The sequence below is a fragment of the Triturus cristatus genome, chromosome 6 (assembly GCF_964204655.1).
Source record: "Triturus cristatus chromosome 6, aTriCri1.1, whole genome shotgun sequence".
NCBI lineage: Eukaryota > Metazoa > Chordata > Amphibia > Caudata > Salamandridae > Triturus > Triturus cristatus.
In genome coordinates, this window is record NC_140589.1 from 1,088,716,135 (window position 1) to 1,088,740,386 (window position 24,252).

The following is a 24,252-nucleotide window of genomic DNA, read 5'->3' on the forward strand; positions in this document are numbered from 1 at the left end:
GTCTGAACACTTGCACCATGGCATCTCTCACAATGTGAACTGCTTCATGAACCTGCCTCACCATAGGGCTCAGTAAATCTTCTGGTAACACTGCTCGACCATCAGTCAAAACCCAAATGCCCTCATCTCGCTTCTCACAACCTGCTTTAATCCATCCAGCTTCCACCTGTTCTGACACTTCGCTCTGCAGACGCTTGACCTCATCTCATGGCTAGCATCGTGCAAGCTCGGTTCTCTCTGTGCTCTCTCCAGTATATTCCCCATTGAAAATGCACCCTTGTTCAGCACAGAAATGCTCGACTTCATCGGCATACCTATTGCAGAGGGTCACAAAGACATCCCCCTTCCTATGAGCCATGCACTTCACCACAGCTATTTGTTTTGGACGTTGCAAAGCTTCTCACAATTGTCTCACTTAATCCCCATTTCTGACAGGGGATCCTAATGACGTTAAGACCCCCTCTGTGACCATAGCTGCCCAAAGTCATGCACCACACCAAACCCATATTGGCTATCGGTGTAGATGGTGACTCTGATCTGATCAGGGACTAGGCATGCATGTGTCAAGGCAATGATTCCAGCTACCTGTGCGGAGTGTACTCCCTGTAAGCAAGCAGCTTCCACAGCTCCAGAAATAGTACAAACAGCAAACACTGCTCTCAGGCATGAACCTTTCACAAGAAGGATTTCATCCGATTCAGGCAAAGATTCATCAACAATGTCTGGTTTCGGTTAGCTGCAAAGTTCAGTCACATCAAGAAAGTCATGCCCTTCACAATCCTCATCTTCAGTGTTTGGAATAGGCATCAAAGTAGCAGGATTTAGTACAGAGCATCTTTTCAGAGTCACATTCTCTGAGGCAAGAATGACTTGCTCATAGCGTGTGAGTCTGTCATTAGTTAAATATTGTGTCTTGGTTCGAGTCATCAGAAGCGCAAGTGAGTGTGGAACATAAACAGTAAGAGGATGACCCATCACAATACTCTCACACCTTTCAATGCTGCCACCTGTTGCAGCAACGGATTTGAGACATCCAGGCAACGCTCAAGCTACCGGATCAAAGGTAGCTGAAAAGTAGGCAACTGGTCTACGGGCACCTCCATGAGTCTGAGTGAGTACTGACAGTGCACAACCATCTCTCTCGCAACAAAATAATGAGAATGATTTGTTGTAATCAGGCATTCCTAGAGCCGGAGCGCGACACAGGCTTTCTCTCAATTCCAGAAAGGCTACCAAACAGTCGTTATCCCATGGTACCGGTTCACTCATATCCTTGTGTGCCAACCTCTGCAGAGGTTTCGCTTTCAACGAGAAGTTGGAAATCCACTGACAGCAAACTCCCACCCAATCCCAGAAACACCCTGACTTCCTTTTGCGTGGTGGGCACATTCATTTTCATGATTGCCTCAATGTCGTCTATTGACACCTTCTTCTTGCCTTTCTCAATATGATTACCCAAATACTAGACTTTAGGCAAATAGTACTGAAGTTTGCTTGGGGACACCTTGTGTCCATTCTCTGTCATGTGATTCAACAGTGCAATAATATCAATCCTACAAGCGTCCTCTGTTTCTGATGCAATCAGGAGGCCGTTAATGTACTGCACGAGAAATGAACTCTGCGGCAGTACCAGACTCTCAAAACTCTTTTTCAAAATCGGATTAAAAATCGATGGACTCTCAGTATACCCTTGTGGGATATAACACCGCGTAAACACACAATTATCCAGACAGAAAGCAAATAAAAATTGGCTTTCCTCGTGTAAGGGTATTGAAAAAAAAGCCCAACAATGATTCATTCCAGTAAACCATTCAGCTTCACAGGAGATTTGAAACAAGATCACCGAGAGGAATTGCATGAGCTCCCCATGATTTCTTTCAAAATGCCCTGTTCGATCATGCACTCAATCACAGGCTTGATTCCTGCCATTGCTTCTGGCGTCAGGTTATACTGGGGTGATCTTAGGAATTCAGCATTTGGCTTGATCTGTATCTCAATCCCTCGTATAAGACCTATCTCTTCTCCAGTGAAGTCCCATAATAAAGGAGAGACTGAGTCCCTCAAGTCGTATGGCAGACCTTTGGTTGTCAACACAGGAAACATCTCTATGCAGAGATTCTGATTTGCCAATTTGAATAAAATGTCAACATCATTAGTCTGCAATTTCACTCCCTTAAGTGTGCAATAGATGATACAGTTCAATTTACACAAAAGGTCACGACCCAACAAACAGACTGGGCTAGAATCGCACACCACAAACTGGTGATGATCCTGAAAGGTTCCTATTCTCACAGATACTTCATCTGTCAATGGATTGGTCATTCTCTTGTTAGCAACTCCTACAACTTGGATCGATTGTCCCTAAAGGGGTAGGTTTGGGGCTACTGCGGACCTCACAGAAGATCGGGTAGTACCAGTATCAATCAAGAACATGATGGGATGACCATCTACATCTGCCTCCACATACAGTCCTCTTTGGTCTACCTCTAAGACTGCTCCAAGGGTACAGTCTTCCTCCCCCCCTCAGGCACGGTCATTGCAAGAGATCTAGATCGAACTCATCTAGATTTTCGATAAAGGGCATCTGCTGGTACACTCAATTCTCTTGTGGGATTCTCAGAGGCTGGGGAACTTGCACTTGTTAAATCAAACCCCCTCCTCGCACTGACCTAGGTCTCGTCACAGTATTTACGACATCAGGTACCTGCACTATCTCCTCATCCTGGATCTGATTTGCTGGGTTTAATCGACACTCGCGCTTCCAATGCCCAATTTTGCGACAAAAATGACATGCAGTGGTTCTCTTCAAGGTACCAATGTCTATCCCCGTCTTGGGATCTATGGGCTTCCCTCTTCCCTGACCTGCATGAACTGACACATTCTGGGTCCCTCCATGATTGTTTCCCTGCTTCCGTTCCAAAGTTCCCCCACTCGACTGCACTTGGTCTACCCTATCTGCATTCCTCATCTGGACTAGCATTAGCTTGTCCTTCAATTTCCTATGCTTTGAGTCTTCATCACTACAATATAATCTGGCATACTGTAGAATCTCGTCTACCGATTTATTTTGCCAACAGATCAGATGCTGCTGGATCATAAAATTAATTTCTGGTCTCAATCCTAAAACAAATTTGGAAACAAACTGTCCCATGTCCTTTGAATCTAATGTGTCCAGCCCATTGTACTGCTTAAAGGCTTCTTCTTGGACCACTTTTCCTCGCACTTGTCAAGCATGCTCCATGTACATATCCCTACAATCTGGTCTCGAATATCGATTTTGAAACCTATAATTCTTTTCTCTTCCAATTCTTGATCATTGTAATATAACTAGGGGTGGGCGGAATTTGCGTAGTCTCACTACGCAAAGCTCAGCGAAACGGTAAAAAATCTCCCCGAGCATGCAGAAATTCCGCGAACACGCGGAATGGCTTATTCATGATGCTTTTTACCTGTTCGCGAATGCTGTTTGCATGCTCGGAGGAAAATATCTCGCGAACAAGCATTTTGAGAACGCGAACAAGCAAAAAATTCCGCGAAGCAACGGAACGCAGAATTTTGGGCAATTGCGGGGTCTCCGCGGAACGTGAAATTACCCAAATTCCGCGAGCGGAACTGAATTTACTGCCCGGGCCTAAATATAACCTCCCTGTAACATTTTGGTCTTGGACAAATCCACATTATACCTTTGGGCCAATGTTCCCTCTAATTATTTTCCTCTGTGTGCGGCAGTGTAGTGTCTGTGTGCGCTGCAGTCATGGCTATGTGTGCCACGAACCACACCGCGCGTGTGTGCAGAGCCGAATATCACTACAAACGTTTGCTTAAAACCCTAGCAGCCCAGCTCTGTTAAGAGACATTTTATTCCTCTGTCTGATGTAACATTTCCTATACATTGATTTACACACTATGATTCAGTGTCTCTGTGTAATGTGTATTCGATGTAAAGTACTTAACACCTTACACTGGTATGAGTGGCACTATTAAACAAAATAAATATGAAAGAGAGAGGGGTTATGGAGACCTCAGGGTCACTGTTAAAGGTTGGTAATGAGAGTATCCGTGGCGGAGGTGGTCATTGGGGCGCCACCAAACATTGTCACACCAGGCGCCACCAGCACTAAAGCCAGCCCTGTTCAAATGGCACTAATAATGACAGTGAAATTATGAAAACATCCCACATTGCAATTTAAAACCTTGGCAGCTATGTTGCTGCATTTCTTTTCTTAATACGGTTGGGCTGCGGGGGGGGATTGTGTGAATTTCTTAAGGTTTTCGTGTTAATTGCAGCTCATGATGGGTGCTGCGATTAACATGAAAACTTTACCAAATGCACAGGGACATCTTAAGGATTTTGAGTGCCAGGGCCAAACTTATTTCCGGGGCCCCTGATTAGAACAGCTTTGGATTTATGATTCAATTTCAGCTTTTTCATGTCCTTTTTGGCCAGGTCACCCACACTGCAGAGGCACACTGGTCCAAATTCTAAATGTGCTTCGATGTAATATTCAGGGATAGTGGTATGTGTTTTCAAAATTGGAACATAGCCTGAAGGAGAAGGAGAGGAGAATAGTGAGAAATAGGATTTAGTGGCAGAGAAAGGGGGAGAGAGGAACAAAGTAGAAAAAAAGTCAGGGCGCAAAGGCGAGAAATAGGGAAGTGGTAATGGAGAAATTGGTAAGAGAGGGACAGAAAGAGAAAGGCACCCAGAGGCTTTGGAGAACTGGGAGGGAGAAAGGAGAATGGAAAACCGGTAAGAGAGAAAGCAAAGAAGAGGCAGTGAGAGGGAAAAGGAGACAAGAATGGGATGGGGAGAAGGGGAAAGTGGGTAAACGTGGAACGGGACTGATATGAGGAAGAAGAAAAAGAAGAGAAGGCGACGGCTGAGTTATCATTACATTTGTATTGTTGCCGAAAATTGTTGGAGGCCAAGAAGGAGACCGCAAGTGCTTTTAAAACCATATTATACTTGCAAACAGGACGCCCCCACCTGAAGTCAGCACCAGCCGCTGTCTGTGCAGGTAACAGCGGTGGGGCCAGGTAAGAGGATTTCAAGGGACGATGCCAAGGGAAAATGAATTATTTATTTAATTTTCAACTCTGCATCGTCCCTCGCAATCCCCCTTTACCTGGCCCCTCTGCCCCACCGCTTTTACCTGCACAGACCTCGGCTGGTGAGCGCCTGGTGTGGTCGCACTGCCCTAGAGCCAACCTGCTCAAGGGTCCTGTGACCTCAGTGACAGAGTCACAGTCACTCTATGGTGTGCTGCTTCATAGGCCTGCCTGCAAGACTGGAGGTGAACTTCAGAATAAATTGTGGCGGACAGACCTTCAAGGTTAACCCACACTTGCCACTGCTAGGGTCCACCTGCTGGTGCTATGACACCAGGGATTTTAAGATCTTGCGGGGCCTTCTAAGGTCTAGCATAGGAATGTGCTCCCTCAGGGGGAGTGATCTGGTGCACTAGTCAGGAAGGCTGAACCTGGTTCCCCAGTTTCAAATTCAGCAGCTCGAACCATAGTGCCACATCCTCTCCCCCACTAAACACCATACTGCTCCACTGAGAGAAACTTGCACTGCAATGACCAGCTATAAACACCTGGTTGTGACTCAATTCAAATTACGCACTAGACAAGAGCAATATGCTGCCTAAAAAACAATTAACATCCTAAAAAAAGCAAACACGCATAAGGAATGCAAGATTAATTAAAGCATGTGAAATGTAAGCAGGAACAACATGGTTACCTTTTTCTTTTTACACTCATTATTCAGAAATTAGTGAGTGCGTTTGCCTGAAAAGTTAAGGCCAGACTACAAGGCCCAGAAGGGACCCGTTTCAATGCCTATTGCTTATAACCTTACAAAACATAAGCAGTATGGTTTAAAAAGACCACTGTTTGTGAATACAGAGCAGCTGTACACATTTTGTTTTCCAATTCACCCATCAAGCAGGTATTCCAGTATCTCCAGGAATAGTGCACTTTCCCACCCAGGGAAAACAATGTTGTTCAAAGAGCGACGAGAAAACAAAAGTAGCGCTTCACTGGCAAACACTGTAAAGTGGCGCTAATGTGTTTAGGTGTGAAGAAATCCATCTGGCCCTCTGTTTTGCTTTAGTTACTTATTTTTCCTATTTTTAATGTTTTATTTCTCTCCACCCCGACACTGCACTTAGAAATTGAAAAATGGCAGAAGAGTTTCCAGCAAAAGTGTTTCTTTTTTGGATCCATTTCACAGGGGAGCAAATAAACGAAAGGAGGAAAGAGAAGGTAATACCTGTTTCTTGAAGTCTCGGTTTTCACTAAATGAGGAGGAGCGAGACAGAAAGAGGGAAGAGGGGGAACAAAGGGGGGGAGGGGGGCAGCTGCCACTGCCAGCGGCAGGAGAACTGAACATGGTCCTTGTCTTCTCTGGGCACAAAGGAAAAGACAGTCCTTTTCCTTCTCTGCCCGTTCTGCCCGTCCCCAAAAGCCGAGCCTTAACAATCGGCCGTAGCGATTTCTGCCGTCCGGGATGCATATTTGAAATAAGAAAGTAGGGGTACAGACTTCATGAAATTGTAGAAGTAAGGGCACGCTGTGCCCTGCCTTCCCCGCCCACTTCGACCACTGCTTGTTGTATCATATAGCTGGATGCAATGACAGAAACAGGAAAATACAAGTAGGGTGGCACACTATGCCAAACACAGAAAAGTAAGTGTAAATCACCCCACAGCTGCGCTCTATTAAGAGAAATTCAGCAAGTCTACCAACAAGACGTGTGCTTTTCACGCCGTGTTTGTAGAGTTGCTGCATTTCTTTTCGTAATAGAGCGCAGCTGGGCTGCGGGGTGATTGTGGGCCTTTGTTAAAGATTTCAGGTTAATCACAGCGCCCGTCTGGAGCTGCAATTAACCTGAAAATTTTAACAAAGTCACACAATCACCCCGCAGCCCAACTCTGGTTAAGAAGAGAAATTCAGCAAGTCTACAAACACGACGTGTGCTTTTCACACTGTGTTTGTAGACTTGCTGAATTTCTTTTCATAATAGAGCGCAGCTGCAGGGTGATGGGCAGATTGTGTGCTTTTGTTAAAGTATTCATGTTAATTGCAGCTCGTGACGGAGCTGCAATTAACAAATACTTAAACAATAGCACACAGTATGCACTGCAGCCACATGGAAGAAACACCCGGTTTTCGCACCGCTCGCTTTTTAAAAAGCAGCGGCGCGAATGTTCTTTGTTGATGTGCTGTGTGTGTGCGTGCTCCACATACAGCACTGCGAGCTTCTTGTAACGGAGGTGCGCGCGCGCCTAGGCGCACACATTGGGAACAGTGCTTTGGGCCCCCACTTTTTTTCTGATGTATACACTGGTTTCTGGCTATAGCCTGGCTGGGTCCCTGCCAATCAGGGCCCTAGTCTCACTGTACTCTCTAAACAACTTTGAGTGCATACTAGATGCACTAGTGATTGGATACTGTGGTGCCTTATGAGCCCCTAGTATATGGTACCCTAGGTACCAAGGGCATAGGTACTTCACAGGCCTACCAGGGGCTGAAACATGTATTATGCCACCCCTGGGAAGCAGACTAAATTTGACACCACAGGCCTGCTACTGCAGCCTGGGTGAGGTTGTGTTAGCACTCCTCACTGAGGTATAGGTTCCTATATCTCACCATAAACACACATATAAACCTATCAGCCACCCCTATGGCAGGCCCTATCAATCCTGAGGGCAGGGTGCTTGGTTTACAATGTGAGGGGGTGCCTCTGCCTGAGCAGGGCCCCTCTGCAGCTGACAGGGTCTATTCCTTGTGGCTGTTTGTGGATGCGGTTAAACCATATACTCTTAGGTGCATTATAAACTCCCGGTTAATGCTAACTTTGGAATTAATGCATCAAAACATGTCGTGTTTGGTGTCAAACAACTTGGAATCATACCCCCACACCAGTAACTGGTGTGGGAGTATGACCCCACCCTTCTAGAGAGGACGACATGTACCTACTGTAGTAACACAGTAGAAATCTGAAAGAGCCCTGGCATCACAAAATGGATGCCACCAGCACAGACACTGGGCTGCCCTCCTGCTGCTGACAAACTCGCAGTGGAGAAGGCCCAACAATAGGCATCCTGTCACAGGGAGGTGTCACTACCTTCCAGACAGGATTTAGTGTATTGGGGCTGGGTGGGTGCACTCCTAGAGTGCTTTGAAGTCCTGCACTGGGGGAGCAGTAGGCTCCTCTGTGCATATGCCAGCTCAAACCGGTTCAGGGGCTACCTGTCCCTGCTCTGGTGCGAAACTGGACAAAGGGAAGTGGGTGTAACCACCCCCTACCCTGACCCTCCCAGAGGAGTGGTCCTAGAGCTAGTCCCTCCCCTATCTTCAGTATAAGATAGCAAACCTTGCTATTGCAAAGTAGATAACCCTGGACGACGCTCTACAAAGAAAAATCCTGGCCCTTCGACGTTCCACTACCTTTGGAAGTCAAGGAGTGACTCCCCTGCTTGGCAGGCACCAGAAACTCTAATCAATGGTCACAAACTTTCCCGCTCCTGCCGGAGTCCGAAGTCCCTGCAGCCCCGGAAGTGGATTTCCTGACTTCGACGGCCATTGTGAGTCCCCAGCAGAGCTGAGGCGAGTGGACACCAAGAGTAACGAGGAACCGCAATACCTGGGAAACGTGCACTATTGTCGAGTGCAACCCCTTCACGACGTTCTACGAACTTGTGCTTTGGACCATTTGTGGCCCAAGCCTCCAGCAGGTTTTGCAGCGAAAATCAGAGGCCTACCCCGTCCCGAGTGACCGTGGGCTCCTGTGAAGCATTTCCTCAAGAGGAGTCTTCGCGATCCCTTGCCCATTGGCTTGTGGGTCCCCCAAAGACTTTATCGACTCAAAGGGCTCCCCTGGTTGCTCCAGGCCTGCCCGCACTCACCCTCGCTGGGTGAGTCCCTCAGACCTTGCTGGTCTGCACCATCGACTTTCTTCACTCTACACGAGACTTGCTGTTGCCAAGGCTTGTTGGCTCCAATCCGGTCGCTGACACCGCAGTCAGCTGCAGAAGTCGTGGGACACTCCGAATCCAGCTGCTGGTCATCGTCGATCCTTCCTGGACCTCGTGATCGAAGAGTCAAAACACCCTTGATCACCGGAAATCACCCGACATCTGTGGGCATCCATCTTCCGGGCCCCGGGTCACTGGCAAGTGACTGTGAACACTGTCCCTTCAATTTTCAGGTCATCTGCCTCTTGAATCCAGCCTTGGATTCCACCGGACACTTCTTCAGTCGCCGCAAGCAGCAAGTCTTCTTTTGTCTCCGTAGAAAACAGCGACGCATCCCGACACCAAAAGACACCTATGCACCCGGCTTCCCTGGGTGAGGTAACTCGTGCACTCCGGTGCCGTAGTGTGTGTTGGCCCTCGAATTACTTACCTTGTAAGTGGCTTGCTTGTAGACGTTCTCGAAGTACTCTAAAACTTTAAAAATCACACCGCGACTTGCTCCACTGTGATCAATAGGGAACCCGCGGCTGTGTTCGAACACGCTGCATGCGTCTCCCGTGGGTCTGTTACTTACCTGCTTTCACTGCAGTAGTGAAGCCCCAGACGATTCTACAGGCCCTAGGCCTTGTCATTCTGCAAGTTGACTTTCCTAAACCTCTTTTTTAGTATATGGTCTGGTACGCCCCTAGGGCCCCAGCCATATTTGTGCTTAACTTATTGTGAAACGTTGATATTTGAATGTGTTCTTGGCTGCTAATCTCAAAGAGATTAGTAGAGTGTGTCTAGAAATAAATACATATATATTTGATATATATACCTGTGTGTTGTCCTTTCATTTGGTAATTCAAGAGATTATAAGGTAAAACAAGCTGCTTTACATTCCTCTGAGACTTAGCCTGAAGGCTGCTCTGCACAGCTACCACTAGGATAGCTTTCTTTAAAAGGTTGTCTTAAACCTATCTACCATAAGAGTCGAATTGGACTGGTGCAAGGTGGCCACTATAACTAGTGACCAGCATATGCCAGGCCAACTTCTCACACATTGGAACTAATACAAAGCCAAATCTGCATGCTATGTTTAGTCTCTGGATCATGAAATGAATGACAAATTTCGAAGACCAGGACGCAGGCAATAAGTGCCCCCAAGTCAATATCAGACTTCACTGAAGGTTTGTAAGTTTAAAGCATTAGTCTGTCCCTACTCTACCACTAACGTGGCAGCCCTACTTAGCATTCACCAGGCAAGTCAGGAAAAGGTGTCAGCGCGTGAAGACTTCCTAAGAAGCGCACTCATGTTGTATGGGTCAAGTAGCCAAAGTCTACAGAGCTCGTTCTAAGATACTACTTTTCTCACCATCGATCTCCTCTTTTCTCCTTCCTCCACCCCCAGGGCACTGTCCCCAATTCCAACACCAAATTCATAAGACACGCCCATTATACATCGCCCAATCGCCTCATCATCGTGTCGTAAACAAGAGGCTGTGGCACACAGATTTAGAGCCTTTGGGTAGGGAACTGCATAAACAGTGCCTAAAAGAGTACAAAGCTGCAATCATGGAGGAAAAGAGGCTATACTTTTCAAAGGTCACTGAATCAATGAAATCTTCTAGAGATCTTTTTAAGGTCATTAATTCTCTTACTTCCCCATGTCACTGATCCTTCGGAATTTTCCCAGGAGCTCTGTGATAAAATATCAGACTTCTTTCAAACAAAACTTACAGACATTTACTCCTTGCTGGAAGCATCCAACTCCAACGTGGGGTCGCCTGTTTGACCTATCCCCCTTCCTAGTGAGGCCTTACCTATGGAGGAGACTCCCAGGCTTCTTGCCTTCCCATGCTTGTCGCCAGAGGTTACTGATCTGCTTTTAGAACGAGTCAAATCGGGCTCTCTGTTGGATCCCTGCCCCCTCAAGGTGTTAAAAACTGGCTGGGAAATCATTATTCCTCACCTTACTGCTGTTCTGAATGCTGCTATTTCAGAGGGCCAGTATCCCACTTTGTGGAAGACGGCAGTGGTGAGGAGACTCTTGAAGAAACCCTCTCTGGACCCTGGAGAAATGAAGAATTATCGGCCGATTTCTCTACTCCCTGTTCCAGCTAAGTTTCTGGAAACCTACCTAAACTCTCACCTCAGTGCCTATCTAAAAGATTACCGCCTATTTGATGGTTCACAACATGGATTTAGAAGCCACCATAGTACGGAAACAGCATGGACGACTGTATTTAACAACATCCGTACTCAAGGGGACGCAGGGTATACCACCTTGCTAGTTCTACTTGACCTCACCGCAGCCTTCGATACCCTGTCCCCGCGGAGGCTGGTGGAACGTCTCAGAGAGATAGGGGGTCGAGGGCTTGGCCCTGGGGCTTCTTGCCTCCTTTCTTAGTGAACGAGCACAGATGGTGAAATTTGGCCAACTCTACTCAGCCTCTAAACCCCTGTTGTGTGGTGTCCCTCAGGGCTCCTCCTTGAGCCCAACACTTTTTAATATCTATTTTTATCCCCACTTGCTAAGGTCGTGAGATCCTGTGGGCTAGAGGTGTTGTCCTATGCGGACGACATCCAAATAATGGTGTCCATCTCTCACATTATCAGGGATTCCGCCCTCAGCTTCAGGAACTGTATGCAGGCAGTCTCCTCCTGGATGGTGGAATTTTTTTATTTTAATTGAACGTTGAGAAGACTGAGGTCCTGATTTTTGGCAGTAAACAGGAGATCTGGTCTAGTGACTGGTGGCCGGACGCACCTGGCATCTGTACCTGCCCGGTATCCCATGGGAAAAACCTTGGGGTCATTGTGGATAATTCACTCTCCCTTAACTTGCAGGTCAGCAGGACAGTGTCCACATGTTTCTGGATCATTAGGATCCTCAGAAAAATCTCCCATATTCCTCTCCTTTGATGCTCGTAAGCAGGCTGTTATTTCCTTGGTAACGTCCAGATTGGACTATTGTAATGCCCTCTATTTGGGCATTAATGAAGGCCAAGTGCGACGTCTGCAGATGGTGCAGAATGCTGCAGCCAGGTTGGTGATGAACCTACCGAAATTTCATTCAGTCACAGCCTCCATTAAACTGCTGCACTGGCTACCTTTGGACCATAGGATCCTCTTCAAAACAATGTGCCTGACTCACGATGCCTATTATGGCTCAGGCCCAGAGGGGATTAAGACCATTGTCCATCGTTATGTCCCTAGCAGGCTGCTCCGGTCCTCAGATAAGAATCTGTTAATAGTACCGAGGTTTAAGAAGGTAATATGGGGAGGCAGAGCTTTTTCCACTCTGGCTGCCAAACTGTGGAACTCCTTCCGGAAGAGCTCTCTAGTCAGGTGTCTCACACTCTCTTCCGCAAAGCCTTAAACACTTGGCTATTCGCACAGAATTCAGTATGAGCATGTCTTTCTGTCTGCACCCTTAGGTCCGCAAAAAGCGCCTTGACGCCCTTGGGCTAAGTTCGCGCTCTACAAGTTCAATATTCAATTCAATTCATCCTGCTGGGCACCTCCTCATAGGTAATTTCCACTCAGTTTCGATAATCCCAGCTCCTGGCTTGATGACCTTGGTTCCTAGGCCTTCTCCAGTGAGAATCAAGTCTTTCACTTACTTTGGACGTGCACGGTACAGTACTGATTATATACCAGATATCGCATAACACAAGCATAGAAGTGCATGACAACCGGAGGGATTTCCTGTACGGGGGATCCCTTACAGATCATGAACTCATGATCTACCGTACAACTGTATACTACCTACACCTTTACTTCTATGCTTGTGTTGTGCGCTATCTGGTATATAATCAGTGCTGTACCGTGCACGTATGAAGTAAGTGGAAGATTTGATACATTGAAAATAGTCTTACGAACGTTGTACACTCACCTTACTAGCAAGGATTATTTTAGCAAGTTAGAAGGATTTCAAAAACTCTCTTTCCTATTACGGCGGTCTATCCAGATTGAATAGTGTAAAGAACTGACAAATGTATCGGCCCTGAAGAAGTCATTTGTGTGTTACGACACACGACGAAACACGTGTTGGCTGTTTTTTGTGATTGTACTATTGCATCAAGCTGTGTCTTGGAAATACTACCTGATTGAATTGCGAATACTGGATACCTGAAAAAAGAATCGGAACTTGGAACAATACATAAAGACTTTCTCATATTTATTGGACTAAAAACATGAATCTATTGTGTGCTCAGGGTAGACCTTTTGTTTCTGTTAAATCCCCACAGATTTATGAGGTTGAATTGGTAACCAACCACTCTCCCCTTGGAGCACCAACCTTTACAAATTCTTGCACCTTTACACTGCCCGATACTATAGTTAAGCGCCCAGTACCTTGTTTTTTTTCTGCCTGGTTACCAATAAGTGGCTCATTGAACATTTGCATTTCTTCATTGCAAATACAAAGAATAAAATACAATATCAAATATGTGAAAAATGCACATTAAAAAAGATTGATAATCTCATCTTAAAATCGAGGGGTAAGGGAGGGAGATCAACAAAAGGCATGGGCTGTTAAGTTAAAATTGACCATAATCCTAATTAAACTCATCCTACTCCAAATCCTTGTTCATACACACAGATAGCAAATTGTAATGAGCCCAAAAAACAAGCAAATTGCTAAAAACACACAAAATATTGTCATTAAAGAGATACATGTCACAAACAGGCCAGACACTGGAAGTCATAGCTAATTGCAAAACCTGAGCAGAAAGTTTGTATACATGCCATTTAAGGTAGAGTAGTTAAAAGAGACTTTAGGCTCTTAACACGAAAACAGTAAAGTGCAAAGTGCTGAAACTAAGATAGATTAAGGGCATAGGCGATTGGTGCTAGGCTCAGTTTTTGCCAAGGCTGTATGTCTGAAAGATCAAGCCAAATGATACATCTACAATTATAATACGCCTGTTAGGGTCAGTCCAGGTAGTATATTGTAAGAGGGTCAGGACCCAGTTATTTTATGCCTAATCCCACCCCAGCTCTTCAGCTACCAGAGCTGGGGCCTCCATTTTTTTTAAACGATAAAGGAATTTTACCAAGGCACAATTTAGGGTAATATCTGAAGGATCAAAACAAGCCAGAACTGCCTCCTAGCAGGACTTCGAACCCAAAGCAATCCACGCTCTTCATAACAGCTCCCTCCTGTCATCCATTAGGGATGGGAACAGGCATAGTACATGAATTATGTATTCTTTGTGTTGTTTACATAGCTGGCACTTTGCTTGCTCCTCACCTCTTTCCATACGGGGTATTAAGTTGGAATTGGATTTATCCCCATCCGGAGTTTCATAAACTGCACTTTTTGCCAGTCGCAGTAGAGCTTGCTTAGATAATGCTGCTGTTTCAAACATTAATAGCCATGTTTATGTTTAGTGAGGCAAACCTTGTTCTCTTGTAATGAGAAGTGTTTAACACTTATTTTTGCCACCCTTTAAAATTCCTGGAGTTTAATGCCAAGGTCCCCAGCATTGACTAAACCAAGTGAACTCAAAGCCTCGGACAGGTAGGATTTGCTTGAGGTTTTGGTACGGATACTAATTCTTGCCAAAGACGGTGGCCGAGTGAGTTCTTGTTTGCACACCTAAGTTTGTGACAACATATTGCAAACGCCATTTTCCGAGCCAAGACCTGCCTAAATTTCCCAAACTCCAGCCTTACTTGAGTAGAAGTGTAGGATGGAAGCTGAAAATGTGTTCTGTAGCTCTTAAGAAGCATCTTATCCAGAGTTGTAGCATCACGTCCTTTAAGGACCTCACTTCTGTAAGCTAAAGATGGGAGAATCTTTGCTTGAGCCACCTGGCGGATGGGCGCAAGCGTGGGTCCTTTTAGTTTCGTGTAAAGAGACGCATGAGCAATAGAAAGTGCAATGCCCTTCTTGATTTCATTTAATTGGTCACAGTATTTCCTATAGTTATTAAAGTAGACTCCAAGATACTTGTAGCTTTTGGTGCACACTAACCTTTCTTGGTCCACAACCCATGACAGTCGAATATTGAAACTGTTTGTAACAGAACAAATCTCTTGCAGACACACAACCACGGAGATACCCAGACTCAAACCCTTAACCTTCAGAGTGATAGCCTTACCCTCAGAAAAAAATACAAAGATTTTTAAATGATTTTATGCACTCTTAACCTTCAGAGTGATAGACTTACACTCATAAAATATAATAAGATTTTAAAATGCCTTAATGGTATATGAAGTAAACCACACTATGACCCATTAAAATCTTCAAAATCCAAATCCGGCACTTTTATAAATCTTGGCTTCTCACAATATAAACTGTTTGATTCTCTGTAAATTTGAATAGTTAAGAGACCTTTTCCATTAACTTTTCTTCAGATGCTTGTAATCAAGGGCTTTTCTATTACTTCAGCGGTGCATCTGCACTCCTCGGAATGCATAAATCCATCCAACACTTTAAAGGTAATGGCCCTATGCACCGCTACTTCTCTAAATCGAGACAGTTCTAAAGCGAGCGCTTTGACTATGGGGACTATTGCCCAGAAACCTCTGCTTCACATGCTCCTACTGTGCTCTGCAAAGTTCAATTCAATTCAATACTTCTTTATACAAATCATAAAAGAGCAATACAAACAATGCAAGGAACAGCAACATATATTAAGATACAAAAACATAAATACAAATAAAATCACAGTACAATAACACACTCCTGTCAAAACATAAAATCAACTCCCCCTCCATAGACTTTCTACAGCTAATTGATGCTCTCAAGAAAGATGAAACACTAAAACAAATCTGATCATTTCCTGACAACTGTAAATAAAATAAGGCATCTCTTCACTTTTTAAAAGCCATTGGCCTATATAAATATATTTTTTTAAATCCTATAAAATTTACTAAAGATAATACAATGCAGCAATGACTGAACGGCCATCTCATCACAGGGGCAAAGGGGCAACTTAGAATCCCAAAACGTATCCCCCCTCAGGAAAGCACAAGTAGGGCCAAACTGTGCTTCACCCATGAAGCAGAAAAGGAGAGACCTCTCCCAACGTGTACCCTCCAAATTTAGATATGGGGCTAATATTTCAGTTGATAAATTAACTAAAAAAATAAAAAAATCACAGAGAATTCTGCTGTAAAGCAATATCAATTCTGTGGGAAAGAGCCATCTCTTCAAAACGGGATTTAATCCTCCTCTTATCCATTTTACAAATAGACTCTGGTGCAATAAACATTTCTTCCAGGTGAATATCAATGAGAGACTTGTTAATATAATTTACCCAGGGTATGGACATGCCCTTATTCTGACCAAGACAATCAAGTATAACCTCTCTATATTAAAGCGGCGTTTTGATTTGTCCATACACTCACCCACAACAATTAATAAGATCAGAAATGTTATCCAAATGGAATTCAGAATGCAGGATAAAATTGGAACTGGAGGGTGGTAAATTCATAAGCTGACAACAGATGCTATTTTCCTCCGTCTGTATGGTGGCGGAATTATGATAACCCCACACCCCTGCTCCAAAGGTAGCTGTGGGGGTACATTGCAAACTGTAGATCTTAGGATAAGGTAATATAGTACTCCTTTCCCATTTCCAAACAAGATTCGATAAGGAACCTGCTGCCCTACCCAATTTTATTTATGTGGTATTTACCTGCGTTTGCCAGGAATTACCAGCATCTAATATAGTCCCTAAATAACAAACGTTACGCACTGAGGCCAAGCATTGGTCGTGCACCACCTGAGAAGACCAACTTTTCCACCAGGGGTCAAGGCCATTATATGGGATTTCCCAAACATTGTTTTCATAGCTAGGTTGCTCATAAAAGTAACAAATAAGTCAACCAAAGAGAAGAGTGCAAAGCACAGGCGTCCTGGCCATTAATACCGTGTCATCAGCATATAGTAATGCCAGAACAGGACAATTAGCAATCCTAGGGACATCCTTGGTTGAAACAGTCAACTGAGTAGAAAGATCATTAATACAAATAATGCATAACAGGGGTGCTAAAACGCATGTCTGATGCACCCCACTGGCTAAAGGAAAAACATTTGATAGCTCTCCAGACTGCCCATACTGCAGCCTAGCACTCAAAGTTTCATGCAAAAGATGCAGAAAATTATCAAGGGAGACATCAACCCCAAGATTAAGAAGCATCAGCCATAATTTGCTTCTGTTCACCCGATCGAAGGCTAATGCAAATCCATGAAGGCCAGGTACAAAGGACAGCCCCTTGCAACAGTGTACTTACTAATTGCCAGATGTAAAGTCAGACACTGCTCCACCGCACCTAGCCCAACACGGAAGCCATACTGATGGGTTGACAAAATGTTATTATCGTTGGTCCACTCCTTAAGCCGGTTAAAAATAACCCTCCCCAGAATCTTCACGGAGCTATCAATAAGTAATATAGGCCTATAACATTACTGGCTCCTCTGTTTCCTTTCTCTAAAATGTGTCAAATGGTGGAAACGGTTAAGGACTCCCAAATCCGGGTTCACAAAGAGTTATTGAAAACATTAACCAGCAAGGGTGCCCAAAAATCAACATTACTTTTAAATAAATCTAAAGGAATCCCGTCAGGACCCGGGGCCTTGCCATTTAAACTGGATTTAATGGTAACCTAAACTTCTGGGAGACTAACCTGAAAAGACGGAGAAACTACTAATAGTTCTTTTAACCTCTGCCTGCATGCTGTATCCTCATGCAAGTAATACATTTCAGTAAAGTGCTTTAGCCAGTCTCGCCTAGAGATATTACCCATCAAAAGTTGGTTTGGAGGGGCATCCCGCTGATGGAACTGATTCACTATATCCCAGAACACCTTACTGCAATTGCAAACAGCCTCATGCTCTAGAGAGTCCCACTATTTTACAAACAAGGCATACTTCTTCTGTTTCAGAACCAACTTATACACTTTCCTCGCCTCTCTTACAGCCTCTACATCTCTGGGATTGCTAGAAAGCACCTTCCTTGAAAGGAACACTGCTTAAACAGTCCCGAAAGGCCGGTAGAAACGTTTGGAGTAAGGCACGCAAAATAGCCTTTGGATTCTTAAGAAATCATATTACTCTTAGCACATCCCTGTAATGCTTATTAATATGATCACACTCTATTGGAGGGTTATTCTTGCACCTAGGGATAGCCATCGCTATTGAAAGGGCATTATGATTAGGGCTCCCGGTTTTATGGTATTTATATTTTTGTCATTTCCGTCTGTATTTATCCATATTTATTTTTTGCTAATTTTACCTGTATTTATCCATATTTATTTTAGGTTTTGTGAAAAAATGAAGCTAAAATGTGTATATTTCTGCATTTAACCATTTAATGTACACCTGAACCTGAAGCCTGACAGGTTTCAAAGATATATATACACACTCAGATACTAAAATAAGCACTTTTATATGCACAATTTAGTAACAAGGTTGTACAAATCTACTGCTGTTTAAGCCTCTTTACTAAGGTTCCTTAATGTGTTTTAATCCTTTGCCTGTCAATCCGCAGAGCTTTTGGCCTGGCAGTCATGGTTGACAGCATTCAGAAACTCAAAAACAACCCAATTTCTATTTTTATCCACATTTAAAAATAAATACAGACAGGAAAACGGTTTTCTGTCTGTATTTATCTGTAAAAATCTGTAAAAACGAAAAACAGGGAGCCTTAATTATGATCACCCGATTTCAACAATCTCCCTATCAAGACACTGTTGCAACAAATGTCTAGGGCCAATAAGATAATCTATAACAGACTCCGTCCACCACTCCTAAATGTAGGCTTGCAGGGCCCTGTGCCCTGAAAATGCTCTAAAACGTACACCAGATCCAACACAGTAATTGATCTCTTCAACTCCTGCCCTCTAGCATCCGACGGGGCACAGGCAGCTGAGATCACACATCCAAGTTCCTCTCATCCATCCCCTAATTTGGCATTAAAATCCCCACATAACAGGAGCTGTATCTTAGATATTTGCTCCCTATGTTTCTAAACCAATAATAAAATCAAAATCACAAAGGTCAACAAATAAACTGCAAGCGGAGGTTGAGAAAACGGTATTTTAAAAATTGATCAAATAAAACTAAGAGCACTATGCTTATATTCTATATACAAAGCTTGAAACGCCCGACTGGTTGTATCCACTTTTGAAACCTCCATCCTAAGATTCAGCTTAATCCAAATAGCCAGACCCCTTTGAGCACCCCATGGGAGAAAGTCGCCGCTGGAGTCGAATAACATGCATAACTCCTGCACATAATAGGGGAGTTAGCCCAAGTCTCCTGCATAATAACTACATAAAATTTGTCAATAAAAGTGACCCAATCAGGATTAGTGACTTTATCTTTAAACCCCCCTACGTTCCAGCTAAAAAGGAACCCTGCCCTAACGTTGAAGCCGAAAAACTAACTTGGGGCGAAATAGCCGTCTTACCACTTGCAATAGACCCACAATGACCCAAATCAAAATTCTCACATGGACTCGATATATTCTGACAACGTCAGTCCAACTCATTTAAATCTGACAGAGGTGCAAACCTGTTTGTATATGGAATGCACTGGTGTTCCTGTATTCTGTTTCCCACCAAACCCTGCCTTTGGGAAAAATTGAGGGTCAAAAATGATGTTCTATGAAAAAAGCCAAGTGGTAAGATGGTAATATTCCCAGCCACAATATGACCTGAAGCCCCATGGTAAAAATTATTTTACCTAAAACAGGGTATCTAAGAGTGACAATAATACAGTCCTCATGAATTGTCTTAGTGAAAGAGCCAATCCATGCCACTCGTTGCACCAAATATTCTTTTGAACCCGAAGATCAAATCTGGATTGGCTGGCTAGCCAATGGTGCACCTAATTACTCAGCTGGTCGAACTTCTCCAGGGTATGCTCAGCCAGCGGACGCACACCTGCTAAAACCATGATATAGGGACTACAAGCCGGATACTGTACAAGATGGATAAGGCTCCTGGGCAATAAGTCCATTAAACACAGACATATTATTCTTTGATTTTGTCGAATCTGGGGTTAGTGCAGCCCAAGCAATTCTGGGACCCACTGTAGCTGACCCTTGAGCTGAACAGGCCCCAGAAGACGAAGACACAGAACCTGATTTTAAATGGGGCTTATTAAATCCTGAGGTGAAAGATGAAGATTTTGTTGAAGTAGAGGTCTGCTGGCCCTGTCAAAGAGAAACTATTTCCCCAATTTTCCCTTCCAACTTATCCAATTTCTCCAGTAGTGGCACCAAAATACATTAAAAGACTCCCCTAATTTCCCCAAAATAAAAGTCCAAAAATTAAAATCAGCTAAAGGGGTACTGGTACTAGCAGTGGAGCCATTCAGGCCATGTGGGCCAGTCCAACTTGAGAGGACTTCTGCTGCCTTCCGGCTCTTCCGTTGACGTATTGCAGCCAGCGAACTGCCAGCTGACGGAGGGGGTGCTGCAACTGACACACAAGGAGAGAGCATGTGAGAGGGCTTACCGGTAGCCTCAATAAAACTAGTGCTCTCCAACTCTTCCAGCCCCTCAGATTGATGCACAACTGAGTTATTAACATCCCCAGCGATGTTTTCAGGGAGCCCAGTTGATCCGGTATGACCCAAAGACAAGCGACGTTCTGCCAAATCTATTTCTTTTGAAATTACTCCAACTGCAAGAAGTGGATCGATAGTAGTATGTTTAGCATTAGTTGACGGCTTGGCACTCAATCTTTCTCTTGCCCAATATATCCTGAAAACCTCCATTAATCTCAAAATCTCAGAATAGATTTTTTTTAAAAACTATCTTAAAAACTAGTGACAGTTTAAAATATCTGATAAACCAGCAAAAGAAACCAGTGTCATAAAAATGAAAAAGATGAGTTCCAGCTCTGCATGCTTATAACAAAGTAGCCACTTACTTCAGTAACAGGAAATCTTGCAAGATGCTGTACTGTTTATAAACCCCAATAGGCTCAAACAGCGACGTAAAAGAGCAAGCCCAGCCCCGCCTCGTCCAGTCGTGGACAGGCGCAGACGGCCCGTTTTTGGCCCGGTCTTACACAGCCATGCTTTGTAGCACCTTTCCCACAGCAGCAGGTGCAGCTTGTGTAATGACCACCTCCTTAGGCCCTGGGGTAGTGTAGGAAATGCAGTCCAACCCGCAGCACAGAAGAGAGTTCCAATGTCCCACACAGCGTTAGACAAAGCCGCATTTTGTAGCGCTATTCCCATACCAGCAGGTGCAGCTTGTGTAAAGGACCGCCTCCTCAGGCCCTGGGGCAGCCCAGAAGAGAGTACCAGCGTGCAAAGTCCCCTGCCCTCTCCTTACTGAAGAGGCATCAACAAAATGACAAAGCTGTTCCTTGACTTTCCACAGTGTTCCCATTGAATGGGCCTCTGCAACATCTGGGAAAGAAATGGGCTCAACCTGCGTTTTGTTATGTGCCCTGGTTAGGTCCATGTAGCGAAGCCGCACATTTTCTTACATTGTCCTCTTTTTGCAAAATACCATTACTGCTGTGACCTTTTGCACATATTCACATGCGTGAGAATGTAGGATTAGTTTCTCTGAAACTACTTCTGTTTACACATCTGGCTTCGCATAACATTATCACAATGCCTCGAACACCAAGTACAAGGCCTCTACGCACGAGGTACAAATGTTGTTCTATCTTCATCCACAGAGTGTCAGGGCTATCTACATAGTCATAACATTTCAAATCTATACATACATTGCAAGGATGCTTTTTATTATAAATAATAAGCATCTCAGAGGATTAGTAGAGGAGGCAATTCAGCTGACACCGAGAGTCCCTGCATGCTGAGACTTCACCAGGAAGCGGTCTGACATCTCCGTGAGGGATAAAGCTACTGGTGGGAGAAACACTCCTAAACAATCATTCAGTAAGAGATAAAGCCGGATTCAGTTATGGCATTCTTAATACCAAATAAAGAAAACACAAGTTGTCTCAACTAAACTAGCTTCAGAATTTTAGCTTATAGGACAAAACATCACAAACTGCTTGCTCTTGTATATGAAAATCATTCTTTATTTTTCTGATTCCGCAAATCATGCAAAGCAAAACGTTTGTGTAATATGTTAAAATACTGAGACTAGTTTTGTTGAGACAACTTTTGGTTTCTTTATTTAGAATGCCATAACTGAATCGGGCCTTATCTCTTATTATATAAATGTTTAGGACAGCTTCTCCCACCAGTAGTTTTTCTCTTTCATGATTGCTTGGGTCTTTTTAGGATGGTTGGCCCAGTGAGTGAGCACACAAGTGACTTTTGGAACTATATCAGGTGCAGTATTGCATACCTCAACCGTTCTGGTTCTGTTAGCAAATATCTCTGTGAGGGGAGTCCAATTCATGATGAAGATGGGGTCCCACATTCTCTCTTGCTAGGTAATGGGATTGGATCATCCATTGGGGAGCTTCTTGGCTTTACACCTACATACACTCTAGAGACACACAAGTGTTGGGTTTGCATAGTAGGAGTACACCTGGTTACTACCTTGTATTATATGCCTGCATATATACACTGTGTTAGCACCATGGTGGAACTGTATCTGCTATTTAATCTTTTGGTGCTTGTAATCACTTTCATCTGCTTCTATCTACTGGTTACCGCAGCACATGTATTCCATACAAGAATAACACTGGTTCAATAAATATAATGAAAATGTCCCAGTGTGTATTCTCTGTATATTTTTCTGAGAACAAATAAGCATGAATGACTGAGCGGAACGTTCCTGATCTTTTACCACGATCCCTAAGCGGTTAGGGTTGTCATGGTCAGTGGTTGCCAGAAACCATTCGCTCCCTGGTTGGGTTAGTGGGGCTTGTGGTGGCTCTGTAGGAAAACATTCCTGTGGGGTGCTTGAAATCAGTCTAGGCACCTCACCCAAAGTTTATGTTGTCCGACAAACGCGCAGATCCTACAGATTAGCAGAAACTACACTACATAGCACTGCCAACGGTAGTTGGGTTCTTATTTAACAGTCTACCTGAGTAGTTCAGTTGTGCTTTCTCAGAGACTCCTACAGAAGGCCTGGGAATAAAGGTCATCGAACCAGAGGCTGGGAGTATCGAAACTACATGGAAAATCACCTACGAGGAGGTGTCTAGCTGGATGAGGCAATCGCATGATGTGTAATGGGCGTGTCTTATGATTTTGGTGTTGGAATTAGGGACAGTGCCCCGGGGATTGAGTTGGGAGAGGAGATCGATGGCGAAAGAAGGAGCATCTTAGAACAAGCTCTGTAGCTTTAGGCTACTTGACCCATACAACGGGAGTGCACTTTGTAAGAAGTCTTCACGCGCTGACACCTTTTCCTGAACTTGCCCGGGGAATGTTAAGTAGGGATGTCACGTTAGCAGTAGTGTAGGGACAGACTAATGCTTTTACTTACGAACCCCCAATGAATACTAATCTTGACTTGGGGGCACTCATTGCCTGCGTTCTGATTTTTGAATTTGTCATTCTTTTCATGCTCCAGAGATTGAATTTTGCCCGTAGGTCGGGCTTTGTATTAGTTCTGATGTATTTTTACAACCTCATTTTCAGGTGTTTGTATGATCAGTTATTTGTGGCTTTGTAATATTTTGTAATAAACCAATTAACCTAGGACCTGGTGTCTTTGATTCTTCTGAGTCATGAGCTATTGTTTTTGCAAGACAAATGTGTTAAGAAATTTCTCCTCTCTACACTTCTAAGCAGGTACAAACGGTCCATTGATCAGATGGTTCCAGAGTCCATTGACAAAAGGGAACCCGGCCCCATCAGGCACCAGTGCTCGTGTAATCATGACGGAACCATTCCGCCATGTGCACACTAGCACGAAATCCCTTCCCTTTTTAGGTCGAGCCTAGTGCAGCGGATAATTATCGCTAAACGCGCTTAGCGCGTTTTTGATTACCGCCATGTATCGTTGGTTTACATCGCTGTGTTAGCGGCGTATTTACAACGCTTAGCTCACAGGCGATGTCAATTCCAGCGATACACCGCGAAAATCATCATTAGCGTGTGAAATCCGGCGATTATTTCACACGCCAATGAAAAGCTTGTGAATATGGGAGTGTGGACTTATTCTATCAATCCACCTCCCATTAAAAAAATAGCTAAGTCAGGATTTTACCTGACGTTACATTACAGCGATAAACGCGGTTAGCGCAGCTTTTTTTATCGCTTGACCCGCGTTGTTAATAGGACGATGTTGCTTTTGGCGATCGATTCCATGTGGATTTGGTGAGAAACGCCTACTTTGCATATCATTAGCGATAAATATCGCTGACATGCAAAGTAGAAAAA

The 24,252-nt window shown here is 44.2% G+C and overlaps 1 long non-coding RNA gene across 1 annotated transcript in view; it reads right to left on the reverse strand.

Moving 5' to 3' along the window:
• Window positions 1-24,252, reverse strand: part of LOC146821037 (uncharacterized) — a 46,402-nt gene that overhangs the window by 4,874 nt on the left and 17,276 nt on the right. The gene's annotated exons all lie outside the window — the stretch shown is intronic.